The sequence below is a fragment of the Ambystoma mexicanum genome, chromosome 4p, assembly GCF_040938575.1.
Source record: "Ambystoma mexicanum isolate Mex_15411 chromosome 4p, UKY_AmexF1_1, whole genome shotgun sequence".
Classification (NCBI taxonomy): domain Eukaryota; kingdom Metazoa; phylum Chordata; class Amphibia; order Caudata; family Ambystomatidae; genus Ambystoma; species Ambystoma mexicanum.
In genome coordinates, this window is record NC_090927.1 from 889,291,013 (window position 1) to 889,311,264 (window position 20,252).

Here is a 20,252-nt window from a genome sequence, read left to right on the forward strand (position 1 = left end):
AAACACATTCACACCGCTTTTAAGAGTATAGTCATCACTCGGCCTACATTACCACAAAACGCAAAGGAGGTATTTCTCTAGACTGTGCCTGTTTAACTTTATGATTGTGTTGGCCCTTGGTTTGTAGACATGTGAGGGCTGAGTGAGAGTTTTAACCTCTACTCTTCCTTGTGCTCCTGCAGGGCAGAAGTCACCTCGTCACATGAAGTCCCTGAAGCGAACAAACTAACAGAAGGAATCTACAAGGCCTCTGGAGGTCCCAATAACTACTTTAGGTTTCCTATATACTGGTATACATGAAATGTGAGTTATTCGTTCTTTAGGGCTAAATACAGGTAATCTGTGAGATTCTGAACTCCAGGTTGTGCCATAATGTTGAAGTCTTAAAAATGGAAAACCTGGATACACGCTCAGGGCACATTCGATGGACATCACAAAGATTGTCATTAGCATGATTTCTGCGCCTGCAACATATGTGATTGTATTTTGATAGATTTTGTTGGGAAGACTAACTTAATGTGGATTAAATTCACACAGTGTTACAAAGTGAACAATTGATTGGTAGTGCCCTACGTAGCAGCGCCATGTTAAGAAACTGTAAATACATGTCAACATGTGTGTGTGTAGTGGATACGTCGATACATCAATTTATTATAACATTATTCATTATAATAAATATGATTACTGACACTTTTCAGAAATACATTGTTACTGTCTGAGTGCTATCAATGCAATGGTGGAATACATGCATTCAGCTTGGTTAGTTGAAGTTCAGCTGCATTTAACAGGATCCTGCTGCACTTTTCCTGCAACTCAACTGAAAAAATATAATAAACTAAACAATGCAAGACACCAGATCATAGTCTTGTTTGAAACAGAAAACAAATGCACAGCTGATAACACATTCATTTAACACTCACAGCTGCGGACTTGCTATGTTATGTTATGTTATGGCATTTTAATGTGTAAAGTGCTGAAGACCAAATGCATTAAAGCGCTGGTACTGAGTGTCGACCAATGTCAGTAATTACCATGTTTGTTTTGCAGCTATGAGTAATGATTTAGAACTACATGCATTTTCATTATTTTGTTTAAATCCATAATTGGACTAGTGTCTAAGACTAGATGGGTGAGCGTTCCGCACTAGAACGTCTTGGCCCACAGATGGTTTGCCTCACCCAGTCTTAATAATAAGTCGGGGAACTGCCCTCAAACTAAACCTGGAAAACTAAAGAGATCTGCCGGGTCCATGCCACACCTAGGAGCTGTTCCAGCCTGAAGATGAACTGCCGCATATTTCTTTATAAACGATGCTTGCAATTTACAACAGAAGAAAAAACATAATTTATTTCACTGACAACTAGAAAGGGTTGTATTTCATTGGTGAAATATGAGCAAATGTGGGGGAATTAAAGATTCTTTGAGCCACTTGATTTTGATGGATTGGTAGCCTAAACATTGTGTGGGAGCGAGGGGCCAACAGGCCCCTCTCTGCTGTCACTTCTCAGTACAAAACTCAGACCAAGTGCCTCCAGTACTGGGTATGCCCCTCGCCCTTATGCAATGTTAACTTTGGGTTCCATTCATGTAGATGGGACCACTGAGCAGGACACAGGGCATCAATTTTTTGCTAGCAAATAGTTTCACGCCCTAATAAATAAAATGAATATTTTTAATGAAGACTAATTTATGTTTTTTAAAACAGGTATGTCCTTCCGTACTGTCAATGTCACGATTTTCTGACCCCGGCCAACAGATTTTTTAACTGCCAGGTGCAGCTACTTCTAAACAACTTCATGACCCTCACCATTTTATGGGACAATCGCCAAGGACCAATATGCCCTTACGCGGTACTAGCGGCTAGAAGCAACATACCAACCATTATGGTGGTCTAATGCCTCGTTGTTGGAACAGCCTTCCGATTATCAGTGCGACCATAGTGCTTCTGTTATCATAAACCAACACCCTGTGTACCGCAAAGGAACAGCGCGTGACTCAAGATGAACTTTTGCGGATAGACAGCAAAGAAAAAGGCAAATCGCTGAATATTCTCTAAACATTTGATGTCAAATAAAAGTACTTTACGAAATGTACAATCTTGCTGTTTGCTTTTAAATCACAGTTTCATATTCTGAATTGTTGCGCGCTGTGTTGTGAGATGATCTGTGTTGTTTTCTGGGTTCTGTGTAAAGTCGTGTAGGACTGGAGACAACTGGGCGCGTTTGGCTAAGCACCCTGCACCGTCACAGAGAGAGACAGGGAATATGAATGCTTTGATAAAGTCAGGCTTAAGGGCGGGAGATAGGATTTAGCGTCGCCAATGCAGGTCAGCCAGGTCGATGGGGCAAGTGATAGAATTATCACATAATGTCAACGCACAGCAGCCTGATTTATCGTTTGTTTAGTGGACAAAAAGTCAGGTAAGGGCCATAGGAAATTGTAATGTCAACGGACATAAGGAGGGTTCTTAGAACACTTTCAACCTGACAACGAACTATACGAACAGCGTTCTCAGAACACCTCCATTTTGTTTAATTGCAAACATTACCTCCACGTCCACTCTTCCTCGTCCCAGTACTTACTTGTACTTCATGAGGCCCCTACCTCCGACACAGGACCTTCTCCTTTTCCTTTAAATTCCTATAACTCCTCCCCCACATCCACACCACTCAGTTTCATATTACCAAGTGGAAGCATGGGAGCTTCCCCCCAGGGAGGGTGAGGAGGGTCGTCAGTACCGTGACGAGCAAGAGTAGGACTAGGAGTAATGAAGATTACTGGTAAGTAATCAGAGCATTTCAGGAAACCGCAAGTGTTCTTAGAGCACATTCAACTTGCCAGAGTACAATACGGACAGCGTCCTCAGGACACCCCCATTTTGTTTATGTATGAAAATTTAAGGACACCGCAAGTGTTCCTAGCTCAATTTTAGCTTGCTTGCGAACAAAACGGACACATACTCCGTCCTCGGAACACCCCACCATTTAGTTTATATAGATCATTTCAGAACAGCCGTGTTGTCCGCAGACAAAAGTGTCTAGCATATAAAACAAACAGAACATTGAACCTATCTCATACTCCCCCACCCTCCCCAAACACTCTTACACACCAACACACTCCACTAAATACAATTTTTAATCCAAGTGTCACTGCGCTGTCTGCGGTCGTCCGCAAATGCAAGATGGCGGGCGCCACAGAAAATCTGACGCGCTTCACGCACCACGCCGTCCAATCAGCGAACACGTCACATGTCCGCGGACATCACGCAAGCCGCTCGGCCAATCAGGGCACTGTCCGCAGAGCGAACTGGGAAGTCCGTCCGCGGAGCGAACGGAGATATCACTAATCTTTTTGCCTTACATTTTGGTGATTTTAAAAAGAAACTACTGGACGGATTTACACCATATTTGCAAAAGCGCGCTTTCGGGACCAAGCCCCCACTCCTGCCGCAAATTTGATGTAAATCCGTCCAGCGGTTTGGGCTGTAGGCGTGTGCAAAGTTTTTTCCCATTATGTCTATGGAAAAAACAAATGTTTTGGGACCCCCCCTATAACTTTGCCCCCCCTGGACCAAACTACGAGGTCCCTTTGCGGGACCCGACCTTAATGCCTGGTGTAGACCAGCCGTTAAAGTTGGGTCGCGCAAAGGGATCTTGGTGCTAATTACGGTACCGCCATTTGCGGTACCATAATTAGCTCCTTCCCCATTCCCATTATGCCCTACGGGGCAAAAATGGGAATGGGGAAGGGCCATGGAGAAAGGGGGAATTACCGCCCCGCCAACCTTGGAATGGGGTGGTAATTCCTCTTTTCTCCATGGTGGTACCGGTATGGGACCGGCGGCAACCATGGTGCTAATAGCACCATGGTTTACCGCCTTCCATGTAATGAGGCCCAATGTGTTTAATTGAAGTCTATGGGCCTCATTACACGTTGTGCGGTAAGGGATTAACGTTATCGGTAAGGGAATACCAGTATCGTTAAACACCCATGCCAATTACGACCCGGATTACCCGGTGTGATTGGGGGCGGGGGAGAGATACATTCTCCAACTGGGTGTTGACTGTCGTCCGTAGGACAAATGGACATACAGATGTACGCCAATGTCCATCAGGGAAGGCCACAATGTACTTGAGAAGAACCCACATGCAATTTTAAGCTGCACAACATTGAGAACAATCCAGGTTTCCAAATATTACACATCCTTCCACATCCACATTGCACATCATGCCACACCACATAATACACAAATCAGCAACATGGTGTCAAGATAGTTATACAGAATTAGCGCAGCACAACATCAATACAGCAATGTGCCCTTGAATGCATGCAAAGGGATCACCCCTAGCCATGGCATTGAACCACACACCTATAGCACCACTGAAGTGATGCTTCACAGCATGGCAACATCGATGTCGGAATGGCAGTGCACTAGCAGTGTGGTACCAAATTTGCCTGGGCCCAGGGACACCTAAGACCTGTCCTTACCCAGGACATGTCAATTACTGTCAGAGGCATGAATCGGGCATGTCCACTTGGAGGGTCGAGCTCACCTTTGCACATTGCAGTCACACAGATCGTCTGCATGTATGCTGGTAATCGTGGATTTCAATCACAATGCAAAGTTGATTTGTGTGATATGTACAGGCCGCTCTTGAGGTGAACAGTAACAGGTCCCCATTCTTCCCCCCATACAGGTGATGCCGGCTATCCCCTGAAGAGGTGGCTCCTTACCCCTGTACGGAACCCACAGAAGAGGCACGAAGAGGACTACAATCGTGCACATACCCGTACCCGCGTCGTGATTGAGCAGACATTTGGCCTTTTGAAGACACGGTTCAGGTGCATAAGCAGGTCGGGTGGGGCTCTCCTGTTTGGCCATGAGAAGGTGGCCAAGATCACCATGGCATGTGTCATGCTGCACAATATGTGTATCAGACGGAATGTACCACTGCCCCCTGACGTTGACATGCAACCACCTGATGAGGATGATGATGGTGATGAGCATGGAGTTGACGGGGATGCTGGTCATGCAAGAGGCGATGCCCAGGAGGGACGCGATGTGCGACAGCATCTGATCAACCAAATATTCTGAGACACATGGTTTAACTCTGTAGGATGGATATGGGTATCAGTGCACTGGTGTCTGTGGTGAAGCGCACAATGGACCCTGTCACCATTAAAGTACACATACACAATGACGAAGTCCAAGCCTGTGTTTCAACTTGTCACCAGTGTATTAAGGTATAATGAGATGAAAAAGTGCATGTCCCCAACTATCCCACCACCCTTTCACCGACCCCACCCCCCACAACACTCCCGAAACACCCTTTCCCCCCTCCCCCCCACAACACTCCCGAAACACCCTTTCCCCCTCCCCCCACAACAACCCCATGTGTGGCTTGCACAATGTTGGTGTCCTGCTGCAAACGTGCCAGCTAGACCCTGCTGTCCCTATTTCCCATTTCCACCACCACCATTAGGAGGTTGGGATGATGTGCACCTCGGGGTGCGCATGGGGCGGCAGAGGGGGCTTGTCTGCCATGAACTCGCAGATGATGAGGTGGCTGTCCCTATGGTGGTGGTGGGAACTGGCGGTCCATCGCGTCCGCTATGCGCGTGAGGACCTGCCTCAGTTGGCCAATCTCCACGCATAGCCTGTTGGTACAGGCTTCCATCACCTCCCTCGAGTGCCTAGCAGTCTCCGTGATCTCCTCCCTGAGACAGGCAGCCTCTTCCACATGCTGCCCAACCAGCACTGTAATGTCCTCCTGGCGCTGCCTGATGGTGGGCAGGTCATGGCCACTGTGGCCAGCTCGTGGTGTGGCTGCTGCGCCTTCCTCTATGTCCCGGAGATCAGGTGAGGCCACCGGTGGGCTCCAGCACCCTCCCGTGTTCTCCACGCCAGACTGGCCATGGACAATGGATCCTGGTGTTGGCTGTGGAGTTGCTTCTGGGCTTCCTGCAGGGGGTGGGGGTGTGCATTTGCATGGTGAACTCTATAGGGTCCTCTACATCTGACAGCGGCACTGTGGCTGCTGCCTCACCAGTGGAACTTGTGGCAACGGAGGGTGGGCCCTCCGTGGGTATAACCTGTGATGGGGAGTTCACACCAGTGGGTGTGGCAATTTCTGCTGGCATAGACTGCGGTATTGTTGCAGTGCGATGTTTGACCCTCTGCAGGGGCTCACTCCTCCCTGTGCCCCTTGATTTGGTGGGGGTTTTCTGTCTCCTGTGCCCTGGGTTTTTTCTTGGCAGGGGGAGCCTGAGTCACAGTGGCAGGTTCTTCGCTGTCTGTATGTGAGCCTGTGGGGGACAAAGAAGGGGATGGCATTGGTGATGGTTCAACATGCTTCATGCAGATTCAGTTCATCATGCTGTTCTGTGCATTGGGACTTCATTGGTGGGGGTTCAGGTGATGGGGCTGTTGAGTGAGTCATCCATGCATGGGTCTGTGTGGCACTTGTCTGTGGTGATGCGTGCATGTGTGTGTGTTGGGGTGTCACACTCACATGGGCAGGGCTGTGTGCATGTATGATTGTGGCCGCATCCATGAGGTGAATCTGGGCTCACATTTGGGGGGTGCCTCAACATTCACAGTGCATTGTTTCATGTGTACACTCACCTCCTTCGGATGTAGTGGCCACACCATGCTCCATGGTCCCTACTCCCTCGATTGATTCAACGCCAATCGTGCTGGCGCAGGTCTCCTCCCACTCCTTCAATTTAAATGGTGAATCAGCGCCACCTCCTGTGGCCATGTCTAGCTGGCGGTTCGCAGACAGTATGCTGCGGACCCGGAGGCGGAGATCGTCCTACCGCTTCCTGAATTCCCTGAGGTGCGGATGGTGGTGCCCACCGCACTCACTTTCAGGGCGACCTCTGCCCAGATGGCCTTTTTCTGGATCAGGGTCACCCACCACATGTCATTGGCAAATACCACATCAGAGTTTGCTGCTAGGGTCTTTGTCAGCATTATGAGTTCCTCGTTCGTAAACTTCTCTTTACGCTGGCGGTCAGTGTTTTTTTTAATGTCCTTTGGCATGGTGAGGGGATCCTTGTGGCTTTGGGATGGCACAGTTGTCGAAACATGTCCAGGGGGCAGAGGATGGCAATGGATTGTGTTTTTAAAGTTGGCCACCGTGCTCTTTCTCGTTCCTGTGCGATGACGCTATTTCCGGTTCAGCTATTTAATGGTGACCGCTAATAGTGGTGACCACTATTTGCGTGGTGCAGGAGGTCGGAAGTGCTATCAGCGCTTTCGTCGGTGCCGCTAAGGTTTTTTTTGGGGTCTTTAACGGCATGGCGGTAGGGTCATTACCGGCACGGCTCTATGCTCGTGTCTGCGTACTCGTAATGGTACGCAATTAGCAGCCTCTTGCCAAGGCGGACACGTTAATAGCGCCATGCTGGTAAATACCATTTTTTACCGCGTACCGTGTAATGAGGCCCTATATATTTTTATAGATTTGTGATTGGACATTCCTTTATTTTGGACTGTACTACTTTGCTGTTTGGGTCGCTGCTGAACCACATTCACACCGCTTTTAAGAGTATAGTCATCACTCGGCCTACATTACCACAAAACGCAAAGGAGGTATTTCTCTAGACTGTGCCTGTTTAACTTTATGATTGTGTTGGCCCTTGGTTTGTAGACATGTGAGGGCTGAGTGAGAGTTTTAACCTCTACTCTTCCTTGTGCTCCTGCAGGGCAGAAGTCACCTCGTCACATGAAGTCCCTGAAGCGAACAAACTAACAGAAGGAATCTACAAGGCCTCTGGAGGTCCCAATAACTACTTTAGGTGTCCTATATACTGGTATACATGAAATATGAGTTATTCGTTCTTTAGGGCTAAATACAGGTAATCTGTGAGATTCTGAACTCCAGATTGTGCCATAATGTTGAAGTCTTAAAAATGGAAAACCTGGATACACGCTCAGGGCACATTCGATGGACATCACAAAGATAGTCATTAGCATGATTTCTGCGCCTGCAACATATGTGATTGTATTTTGATAGATTTTGTTGGGAAGACTAACTTAATGTGGATTAAATTCACACAGTGTTACAAAGTGAACAATTGATTGGTAGTGCCCTACGTAGCAGCGCCATGTTAAGAAACTGTAAATACATGTCAACATGTGTGTGTGTAGTGGATACGTCGATACATCAATTTATTATAACATTATTCATTATAATAAATATGATTACTGACACTTTTCAGAAATACATTGTTACTGTCTGAGTGCTATCAATGCAATGGTGGAATACATGCATTCAGCTTGGTTAGTTGAAGTTCAGCTGCATTTAACAGGATCCTGCTGCACTTTTCCTGCAACTCAACTGAAAAAATATAATAAACAATGCAAGACACCAGATCATAGTCTTGTTTGAAACAGAAAACAAATGCACAGCTGATAACACATTCATTTAACACTCACAGCTTCGGACTTGCTATGTTATGTTATGTTATGGCATTTTAATGTGTAAAGTGCTGAAGACCAAATGCATTAAAGCGCTGGTACTGAGTGTCGACCAATGTCAGTAATTACCATGTTTGTTTTGCAGCTATGAGTAATGATTTAGAACTACATGCATTTTCATTATTTTGTTTAAATCCATAATTGGACTAGTGTCTAAGACTAGATGGATGAGCGTTCCGCACTAGAACGTCTTGGCCCACAGATGGTTTGCCTCACCAAGTCTTAATAATAAGTTGGGGGCTGCCCTCAAACTAAACCTGGAAAACTAAAGAGATCTGCCGGGTCCATGCCACACCTAGGAGCTGTTCCAGCCTGAAGATGAACTGCCGCATATTTCTTTATAAACGATGCTTGCAATTTACAACAGAAGAAAAAACATAATTTATTTCACTGACAACTAGAAAGGGTTGTATTTCATTGGTGAAATATGAGCAAATGTGGGGGAATTAAAGATTCTTTGAGCCACTTGATTTTTATGGATTGGTAGCCTTAACATTGTGTGGGAGCGAGGGGCCAACAGGCCCCTCTCTGCTGTCACTTCTCAGTACAAAACTCAGACCAAGTGCCTCCAGTACTGGGTACGCCCCTCGCCCTTATGCAATGTTAACTTTGGGTTCCATTCACGTAGATGGGACCACTGAGCAGGACACAGGGCATCCATTTTTTGCTAGCAAATAGTTTCACGCCCTAATAAATAAAATGAATATTTTTAATGAAGACTAATTTATGTTTTTTAAAACAGGTATGTCCTCCCGTACTGTCAATGTCACGATTTTCAGACCCCGGCCAACGGATTTTTTAACTGCCAGGTGCAGCTACTTCTAAACAACTTCATGACCCTCACCATTTTATGGGACAATCGCCAAGGACCAATATGCCCTTACGCGGTACTAGCGGCTAGAAGCAACATACCAACCATTATGGTGGTCTAATGCCTCGTTGTTGGAACAGCCTTCCGATTATCAGTGCGACCATAGTGCTTCTGTTATCATAAACCAACACGCTGTGTACCGCAAAGGAACAGCGCGTGACTCAAGATGAACTTTTGCGGATAGACAGCAAAGAAAAATGCAAATCGCTGAATATTCTCTTAACATTTGATGTCAAATAAAAGTACTTTACGAAATGTACAATCTTGCTGTTTGCTTTTAAATCACAGTTTCATATTCCGAATTGTTGCGCGCTGTGTTGTGAGATGATCTGTGTTGTTTTCCGGGTTCTGTGTAAAGTCGCGTAGGACTGGAGACAACTGGGCGCGTTTGGCTAAGCACCCTGCACCGTCACGGAGAGAGACAGGGAATATGAATGCTTTGACAAAGTCAGGCTTAAGGGCGGGAGATAGGATTTAGCGTTGCAAAAGCAGGTCAGCCAGGTCGATGGGGCAAGTGATAGAATTATCACATAATGTCAACGCACAGCAGCCTGATTTATCGTTTGTTTAGTGGACAAAAAGTCAGGTAAGGGCCATAGGAAATTGTAATGTCAACGGACATAAGGAGGGTTCTTAGAACACTTTCAACCTGACAACGAACTATACGAACAGCGTTCTCAGAACACCCCCATTTTGTTTAATTGCAAACATTACCTCCACGTCCACTCTTCCTCGTCCCAGTACTTACTTGTACTTCATGAGGCCCCTACCTCCGACACAGGACCTTCTCCTTTTCCTTTAAATTCCTATAACTCCTCCCCCACATCCACACCACTCAGTTTCATATTACCAAGTGGGAGCATGGGAGCTTCCCCCCAGGGAGGGTGAGGAGGGTCGTCAGTACCGTGACGAGGAAGAGTAGGACTAGGAGTAATGAAGATTACTGGTAAGTAATCAGAGCATTTCAGGAAACCGCAAGTGTTCTTAGAGCACATTCAACTTGCCAGAGTACAATACGGACAGCGTCCTCAGGACACCCCCATTTTGTTTATGTATGAAAATTTAAGGACACCGCAAGTGTTCCTAGCTCAATTTTAGCTTGCTTGCGAACAAAACGGACACATACTCCGTCCTCGGAACACCCCACCATTTAGTTTATATAGATCATTTCAGAACAGCCGTGTTGTCCGCAGACAAAAGTGTCTAGCATATAAAACAAACAGAACATTGAACCTATCTCATACTCCCCCACCCTCCCCAAACACTCTTACACACCAACACACTCCACTAAATACAATTTTTAATCCAAGTGTCACTGCGCTGTCCGCGGTCGTCCGCAAATGAAAGATGGCGGGCGCCACAGAAAATCTGACGCGCTTCACGCACCACGCCGTCCAATCAGCGAACACGTCACATGTCCGCGGACATCACGCAAGCCGCTCGGCCAATCAGGGCACTGTCCGCAGAGCGAACTGGGAAGTCCGTCCGCGGAGCGAACGGAGATATCACTAATCTTTTTGCCTTACATTTTGGTGATTTTAAAAAGAAACTACTGGACGGATTTACACCATATTTGCAAAAGCACGCTTTCGGGACCAAGCCCCCACTCCTGCCGCAAATTTGATGTAAATCCGTCCAGCGGTTTGGGCTGTAGGCGTGTGCAAAGTTTTTTCCCATTATGTCTATGGGAAAAAACAAATGTTTTGGGACCCCCTATAACTTTGCCCCCCCTGGACCAAACTACGAGGTCCCTTTGCGGGACCCGACCTTAATGCCTGGTGTAGACCAGCCGTTAAAGTTGGGTCCCGCAAAGGGATCTTGGTGCTAATTACGGTACCGCCATTTGCGGTACCATAATTAGCTCCTTCCCCATTCCCATTATGCCCTACGGGGCAAAAATGGGAATGGGGAAGGGCCATGGAGAAAGGGGGAATTACCGCCCCGCCAACCTTGGAATGGGGTGGTAATTCCTCTTTTCTCCATGGTGGTACCGGTATGGGACCGGCGGCAACCATGGTGCTAATAGCACCATGGTTTACCGCCTTCCATGTAATGAGGCCCAATGTGTTTAATTGAAGTCTATGGGCCTCATTACACGTTGTGCGGTAAGGGATTAACGTTATCGGTAAGGGAATACCAGTATCGTTAAACACCCATGCCAATTACGACCCGGATTACCGCTATTAGCGGCACCGCTAAGTACGGTGCCACTAATAGCGGCTAGTTCGCGGGCGCGCGACCCTTCATCCTGTAAATAGCAGCATGGCGCTAATAGCACACCATCACAAGCCCCACAAAACCCTTATCGTCATGGCGCTAATACCGGCATCGCGAACCACCCATTAAGAGAACTGAGCAGTGTTCCCACCTGCCGCAGGTGGACGCAATCAGCACAGATGGAGGCAATGGAGACTGTGGCAGCACAAAAGGGGCACACCACACCCCTTCACACACCCCTTCCCACACCAAGATGGTTCCAATACTAGCAGCATTACATGGGCTGGAGGACATGATTGCAGTGCAGCAGCAACAACAACAGGCAGCACAGAGGAGACGCAGGAGGAGGAGGAGGAGGAGGAAGGCAAGACAGGCGCAGCAAGCACCACCAGGGCACCTAGTAATACCACAGAGGCAGCCACCAATCCCCAGGATCCGAGCCAGTCCATTTAACCTAACCCCTGAGCAGAAACACACCCTGTACCGTCTGGACCTGGATACCATCACCAGCATCGTGGACATGATACATGACGACATTGTGAGCCTCACAGACATCATAACTGCCATCCCCCCTCTACTGAAGGTGGTGACTGTGTCCACTTCCTGGCCACAGGCACCTACCAGCATACAGTGGGGCAGATGCATGGCATCTCACAACCAGTATTCTCACGCATGCTGAACCAGGTACTCAATGCCCTCCTGAAGCATGCACGTGAACACATATTCCTGCCACGGATTGCCCAGGAGATCGCAAACTCCAAAGTTGGCTTCTATTCACTGGCAGGCATCCCAAGTTGCATCGGTGCCATCGACTGTACCCATGTGGAATTGGAGGCCCCACATCACAATGAAGTAGTCTACTGAAACAGAAAGCAATTCCAATCCATCAATGTCCAAATGGTATGATAATCACACATTGTTGTGCCCGATTTTCTCGTATCAACCCATGATTCTATGGTCCTGCGGAACTCAACCATACCACGCTACATGGAGCGACAAGCCGGACAACGTTCATGGCTACTTGGTGAGTAGCAGGGCAAGCACATGGCATTTTGATTGTGGGGGGAGATACATACTCCAACTGGGTGTGATTGGGGGCGGGGGAGAGATACATACTCCAACTGGGTGTTGACTGTCGTCCGTAGGACAAATGGACATACAGATGTACGCCAATGTCCATCAGGGAAGGCCACAATGTACTTGAGAAGAACCCACATGCAATTTTAAGCTGCACAACATTGAGAACAATCCAGGTTTCCAAATATTACACATCCTTCCACATCCACATTGCACATCATGCCACACCACATAATACACAAATCAGCAACATGGTGTCAAGATAGTTATACAGAATTAGCGCAGCACAACATCAATACAGCAATGTGCCCTTGAATGCATGCAAAGGGATCACCCCTAGCCATGGCATTGAACCACACACCTATAGCACCACTGAAGTGATGCTTCACAGCATGGCAACATCGATGTCGGAATGGCAGTACACTAGCAGTGTGGTACCAAATTTGCCTGGGTCCAGGGACACCTAAGACCTGTCCTTACCCAGGACATGTCAATTACTGTCAGAGGCATGAATCGGGCATGTCCACTTGTAGGGTCGAGCTCACCTTTGCACATTGCAGTCACACAGATCGTCTGCATGCATGCTGGTAATCGTGGATTTCAATCACAATGCAAAGTTGATTTGTGTGATATGTACAGGCCGCTCTTGAGGTGAACAGTAACAGGTCCCCATTCTTCCCCCCATACAGGTGATGCCGGCTATCCCCTGAAGAGGTGGCTCCTTACCCATGTATGGAACCCACAGAACAGGCACGAAGAGGACTACAATCGTGCACATACCCGTACCCGCGTCGTGATTGAGCAGACATTTGGCCTTTTGAAGACACGGTTCAGGTGCATAAGCAGGTCGGGTGGGGCTCTCCTGTTCGGCCATGAGAAGGTGGCCAAGATCACCATGGCATGTGTCATGCTGCACAATATGTGTATGAGACGGAATGTTCCACTGCCCCCTGACATTGAAATGCAACCACCTGATGAGGATGATGATGGTGATGAGCACGGAGTTGACGGGGATGCTGGTCATGCAAGAGGCGATGCCCAGGAGGGACGCGATGTGCGACAGCATCTGATCAACCAAATATTCTGAGACACATGGTTTAACTCTGTAGGATGGATATGGGTATCAGTGCACTGGTGTCTGTGGTGAAGCGCACAATGGACCCTGTCACCATTAAAGTACACATACACAATGACGAAGTCCAAGCCTGTGTTTCAACTTGTCACCAGTGTATTAAGGTATAAAGAGATGAAAAAGTGCATGTCCCCAACTATCCCACCACCCTTTCACCCACCCCACCCCCCACAACATTCCCGAAACACCCTTTCCCCCCTTCCCCCCACAACACTCCCGAAACACCCTTTCCCCCTCCCCCCACAACAACCCCATGTGTGGCTTGTACAATGTTGGTGTCCTGCTGCACACGTGCCAGCTAGACCCTGCTGTCTCTATTTCCCATTGCCACCACCACCATTAGGAGGTTGGGATGATGTGCACCTCGGGGTGCACATGGGGCGGCAGAGGGGGCTTGTCTGCCATGAACTCGCAGATGATGAGGTGGCTGTCCCTATGGTGATGGTGGGAACTGGCGGTCCATCGCGTCCGCTATGCGCGTGAGGACCTGCCTCAGTTGGCCAATCTCCACGCATAGCCTGTTGGTACAGGCTTCCATCACCTCCCTCGAGTGCCTAGCAGTCTCCGTGATCTCCCCCCTGAGACAGGCAGCCTCTTCCACATGCTGCCCAACCAGCACTGTAATGTCCTCCTGGCGCTGCCTGATGTGGGCAATTCATGGTCACTGTGGCCAGCTCGTGGTGTGGCTGCTGCACCTTCCTCTACGTCCCGGAGATCAGGTGAGGCCACCAGTGGGCTCCAGCACCCTCCCGTGTTCTCCACGCCAGACTGGCCATGGACAATGGATCCTGGTGTTGGCCGTGGTGTTGCTTCTGGGCTTCCTGCGGGGGGTGGGGGTGTGCATTTGCATGGTGAACTCTATAGGGTCCTCTACATCTGACAGCGGCACTGTGGCTGCTGCCTCACCAGTGGAACTTGTGGCAACAGAGGGTGGGCCCTCCGTGGGTATAACCTGTGATGGGGAGTTCACACCAGTGGGTGTGGCAATTTCTGCTGGCATAGACTGCGGTATTGTTGCAGTGCGATGTTTGACCCTCTGCAGGGGCTCACTCCTCCCTGTGCCCCTTGATGTGGTGGGGGTGTCCCCTGTCTCCTGTGCCCTGGGTTTTTTCTTGGCAGGGGGAGCCTGAGTCACAGTGGCAGGTTCTTCGCTGTCTGTATGTGAGCCTGTGGGGGACAAAGAAGGGGATGGCATTGGTGATGGTTCAACATGCTTCATGCAGATTCAGTTCATCATGCAGTTCTGTGCATTGGGACTTCATTGGTGGGGGTTCAGGTGATGGGGCTGTTGAGTGGGTCATCCATGCATGGGTCTGTGTGGCACTTGTCTGTGGTGATGCGTGCATGTGTGTGTGTTGGGGTGTCACACTCACATGGGCAGGGCTGTGTGCATGTATGATTGTGGCCGCATCCATGAGGTGAATCTGGGCTCACATTTGGGGGGTGCCTCAACATTCACAGTGCATTGTTTCATGTGTACACTCACCTCCTTCGGATGTAGTGGCCACACCATGCTCCATGGTCCCTACTCCCTCGATTGATTCGACGCCAATCGTGCTGGCGCAGGTCTCCTCCCACTCCTTCAATTTAAATGGTGAATCAGCGCCACCTCCTGTGGCCATGTCTAGCTGGCGGTTCGCAGACAGTATGCTGCGGACCCGGAGGCGGAGATCGTCCTACCGCTTCCTGCACTCCCTGATGGTGCGGATGGTGGTGCCCACCGCACTCAATTTCAGGGCGACCTCTGCCCAGATGGCCTTTTTCTGGATCAGGGTCTCCCGCCACATGTCGTTGGCAAATACCACATCAGAGTTTGCTGCTAGGGTCTTTGTCAGCATTATGAGTTCCTCGTTCGTAAACTTCTCTTTACGCTGGCGGTCAGTGTTTTTTTATGGCCTTTGGCATGGTGAGGGGATCCTTGTGGCTTTGGGATGGCACAGTTGTCGAAACAGGTCCAGGGGGCAGAGGATGGCAATGGATTGTGTTTTTAAAGATGGCCACCGTGCTCTTTCCCGTTCCTGTGCGATGACGCTATTTCCGGTTCCGCTATTTAATGGTGACCGCTAATATTGGTGACCACTATTTGCGTGGTGCAGGAGGTCGGAAGTGCTATCAGCGCTTTCGTCGGTGCCGCTAAGGTTTTTTTTGGGGTCTTTAATGGCATGGCGGTAGGGTCATTACCGGCACGGCTCTATGTTCGTGTCTGCGTACTCGTAATGGTACGCAATTAGCAGCCTCTTGCCAAGGCGGACACGTTAATAGCGCCATGCCGGTAAATACCATTTTTTACCGCGTACCGTGTAATGAGGCCCTATATATTTTTATAGAACCGTGATTGGACATTCCTTTATTTTGGACTGTACTACTTTGCTGTTTGGGTCGCTGCTGAACCACATTCACACCGCTTTTAAGAGTATAGTCATCACTCGGCCTACATTACCACAAAACGCAAAGGAGGTATTTCTCTAGACTGTGCCTGTTTAACTTTATGATTGTGTTGGCCCTTGGTTTGTAGACATGTGAGGGCTGAGTGAGAGTTTTAACCTCTACTCTTCCTTGTGCTCCTGCAGGGCAGAAGTCACCTCGTCACATGAAGTCCCTGAAGCGAACAAACTAACACAAGGAATCTACAAGGCCTCTGAAGGTCCCAATAACTACTTTAGGTGTCCTATATACTGGTATACATGAAATGTGAGTTATTCGTTCTTTAGGGCTAAATACAGGTAATCTGTGAGATTCTGAACTCCAGATTGTGCCATAATGTTGAAGTCTTAAAAATGGAAAACCTGGATACACGCTCAGGGCACATTCGATGGACATCACAAAGATAGTCATTAGCATGATTTCTGCGCCTGCAACATATGTGATTGTATTTTGATAGATTTTGTTGGGAAGACTAACTTAATGTAGATTAAATTCACACAGTGTTACAAAGTGAACAATTGATTGGTAGTGCCCTACGTAGCAGCGCCATGTTAAGAAACTGTAAATACATGTCAACATGTGTGTGTGTAGTGGATACGTCGATACATCAATTTATTATAACATTGTTCATTATAATAAATACGATTACTGACACTTTTCAGAAATACATTGTTACTGTCTGAGTGCTATCAATGCAATGGTGGAATACATGCATTCAGCTTGGTTAGTTGAAGTTCAGCTGCATTTAACAGGATCCTGCTGCACTTTTCCTGCTACTCAACTGAAAAAATATAATACACTAAACAATGCAAGACACCAGATCATAGTCTTGTTTGAAACAGAAAACAAATGCACAGCTGATAACACATTAATTTAACACTCACAGCTGCGGAATTGCTATGTTATGTTATGTTATGGCATTTTAATGTGTAAAGTGCTGAAGACCAAATGCATTAAAGCGCTGGTACTGAGTGTCGACCAATGTCAGTAATTACCATGTTTGTTTTGCAGCTATGAGTAATGATTTAGAACTACATGCATTTTCATTATTTTGTTTAAATCCATAATTGGACTAGTGTCTAAGACTAGATGGATGAGCGTTCCGCACTAGAACGTCTTGGCCCACAGATGGTTTGCCTCACCCAGTCTTAATAATAAGTCGGGGAACTGCCCTCAAACTAAACCTGGAAAACTAAAGAGATCTGCCGGGTCCATGCCACACCTAGGAGCTGTTTCAGCCTGAAGATGAACTGCCGTATATTTCTTTATAAGCGATGCTTGCAATTTACAACAGAAGAAAAAACATAATTTATTTCACTGACAACTAGAAAGGGTTGTATTTCATTGGTGAAATATGAGCAAATGTGGGGGTATTAAAGATTCTTTGGGCCACTTGATTTTGATGGATTGGTAGCCTTAACATTGTGTGGGAGTGAGGGGCCAACAGGCCCCTCTCTGCTGTCACTTCTCAGTACAAAACTCAGACCAAGTGCCCACAGTACTGGGTACGTCCCTCGCCCTTATGCAATGTTAACTTTGGGTTCCATTCGCGTAGATGGGACCACTGAGCAGGACACAGGGCATCCATTTTTTGTATCCCCTTTCGACTCCATCTTGGTGACCAGGCCTCATTGCGATAGTACAAAGTGCCTCTCTCCCTTTCCCCGCCGCAGCAGCTCAGAGCACATGGCCCCCACCCTTGTTCCCACTCTAACTGGAAAACTCTGCAGCTCCATTCTCACGCTGAAGCCGGAGATGCTTGCAACAAATAATAAATGTAACACATCTCTTTTACTCTCAGATCACTGTCCTGCATGTGAACCAACATGAGCCAAGCACATAGCTCGTCCATCTCCACACAAGTGTCCTTGCCCTCTTACCCTTGCCAGTTGAAACTTATTGCCATTCTAACCCTGTGTCCCTGCAAGATATTCCTTTCATGTGCCAGACCGCTGACCATGCTATGAAGCCCACCCAACAGACCCCCAACTAACATTAGACCCCTGCTGCAGTATATCGTGCCCAATACTAACAAATGCCACATACCTGAGATTCTTGTGAGACTAACCCCACAGTTCAATGAGAGTATTATAGTGGTCAAGACCGGTAAACCTGTGATCTGTATAACCCAAATGTTACAGATGATATAGATACCTGTGTGATTTGTATAGTGACATGATAAACTACTGAGTGTCTTTTTGATCAACCATTATTTAGTGCATGCATTATTTAGAATGTATTTTCTTAGCTTAGACAGTGACCACCGTGTTTCACAGCGACCTGACCTTCACCCATCCGGAGCACAGATGTCTGACGTCAATCCTCCCACCAACCAAGCAACCAATTTGGAGGAAGAGATGATGCCCACACCTAAGACACCACCCTGGCTGACCAATCCGGGTCCAACGTAGCATCATATGTTAGATATGTCAATGTGCTTATATAATGTGTTGTAACCTTGATGTGGTCAGAGCGTTCTCAGACATCTAGATAAACTTTTCCTTGAACTCTCACAGCCTGTTCTTTTCTGCCTTATTCCCTGTCCAGGGAGTGTCTGTTTTATTCATTTTATATGTGTAAGTCAGGGAGGGCAAAAACATTTGTTGACCCCCTGCGACGTGATCGGAGAGGTGCCTCGAGGCCGGCGCCGTGCAGCGAGATCCGGGATGGCCCCCAGCAAAACCATCGCCTCTGCGGCCGACCAGCCTGTGCGCACTACGAAGAAGGGTCAAGGGTTACCGGTTGACAAATACCCAACTGAAAAGCTGCTCGCCGAGGCGGGCCACGGCTAGGTTGGGGTGCGGACCTGACTGGGGTCGGACTGCGACCGGTGACCCTCGAGTCACCTGACTGAACACGTGAGTGCCGGTTGTGAAGGTTACTAAGGAAAGGTAAGGGGGAAATAGGGGGGACAGGTGGTAATGAGTTATAGGGAAGAGTAGGGCCTGTGTGAGTGATGATGAGGCTTTTCTGATCCGTCCTTTATATGGCCATTAGGTTTTTGTGAGAAATGAAGAGAAGAAGAGTCTCGTATGTTGAGTAGACTCGGAGTAGTTATTTAGAACATTCTTTTTCTGGGTACGAAAGAATTCTTGGAAAAGAGTAAGAGGTGGGGAGTGAATGAGAAGAGTAGGCGAAACGGGGAAGGGGTGATAACAAGGACAAAACGGGAAGTAAAAGCGCGCTGGTAGTGCATGTGCATGATATGTGTTATATGTCCTTTGTGTTCTGTCCATTTTTGTCAAGGATATCCAAGTACTGTGATTGATTTGTGGGTAAAGTGACAAAATATGCAAAAATGAACTGTTGAATTTGAACATGCAACAATCATAAGGTTAACATTGAAAATTGATTTATATATATATTGAAACATATATGTGCATACACCAACAAGTAATTGAGAAGATTCGTGGTATATTGTCCAGCTAGAAGGAAAGAAAGGCAAGTGGAGAAGTGATTACAGGGAAAGAGAGACTGAAGGGCAAGTACAGACAAAGGGAAAAATATCGTCATGGGGGGAATAACACCACTATCTCATATTTGTCAGCACCTTCTGTTATACAGTGAGAAGGTACAAAAATACCACGATCAGTGGTTGACGGAGATAAAAGGAGACAGTGTGATGCCAATTTGGCCAGAAGGTGGGTCATTTGATAAAAGGGTGTTAGATTTAGTGTCCACACACTTGTTGGCCAGGTATAAGGGGAAACAGTTACAGAATAGAAGCGAAGTACTAGATCTGTGGCGAATGTTTGAAGAAGTTACGCCCACAGCAGAGGTAGGTAAAGAAAGAACGAACGAAAACCAGAAAAAGCAGGAAGAGGTAAGCGGAACGCCAAAGGGCGAGTACACAACCACTACAGCTGAAGGCGATACAACGAAAATATATCCCTTAATGTCAAAGCCAGCAGTAGGATACAGCAAGCCCATGTACACACCAGCATGTCCACCCCCACACCCTCAACCGGAGCAGTCGCCACGGCACCGCCGCCCTATGATAAAGGAGGTTTGTATGGTCCGACAAGTGCACCCCCCGTGAATTTGGC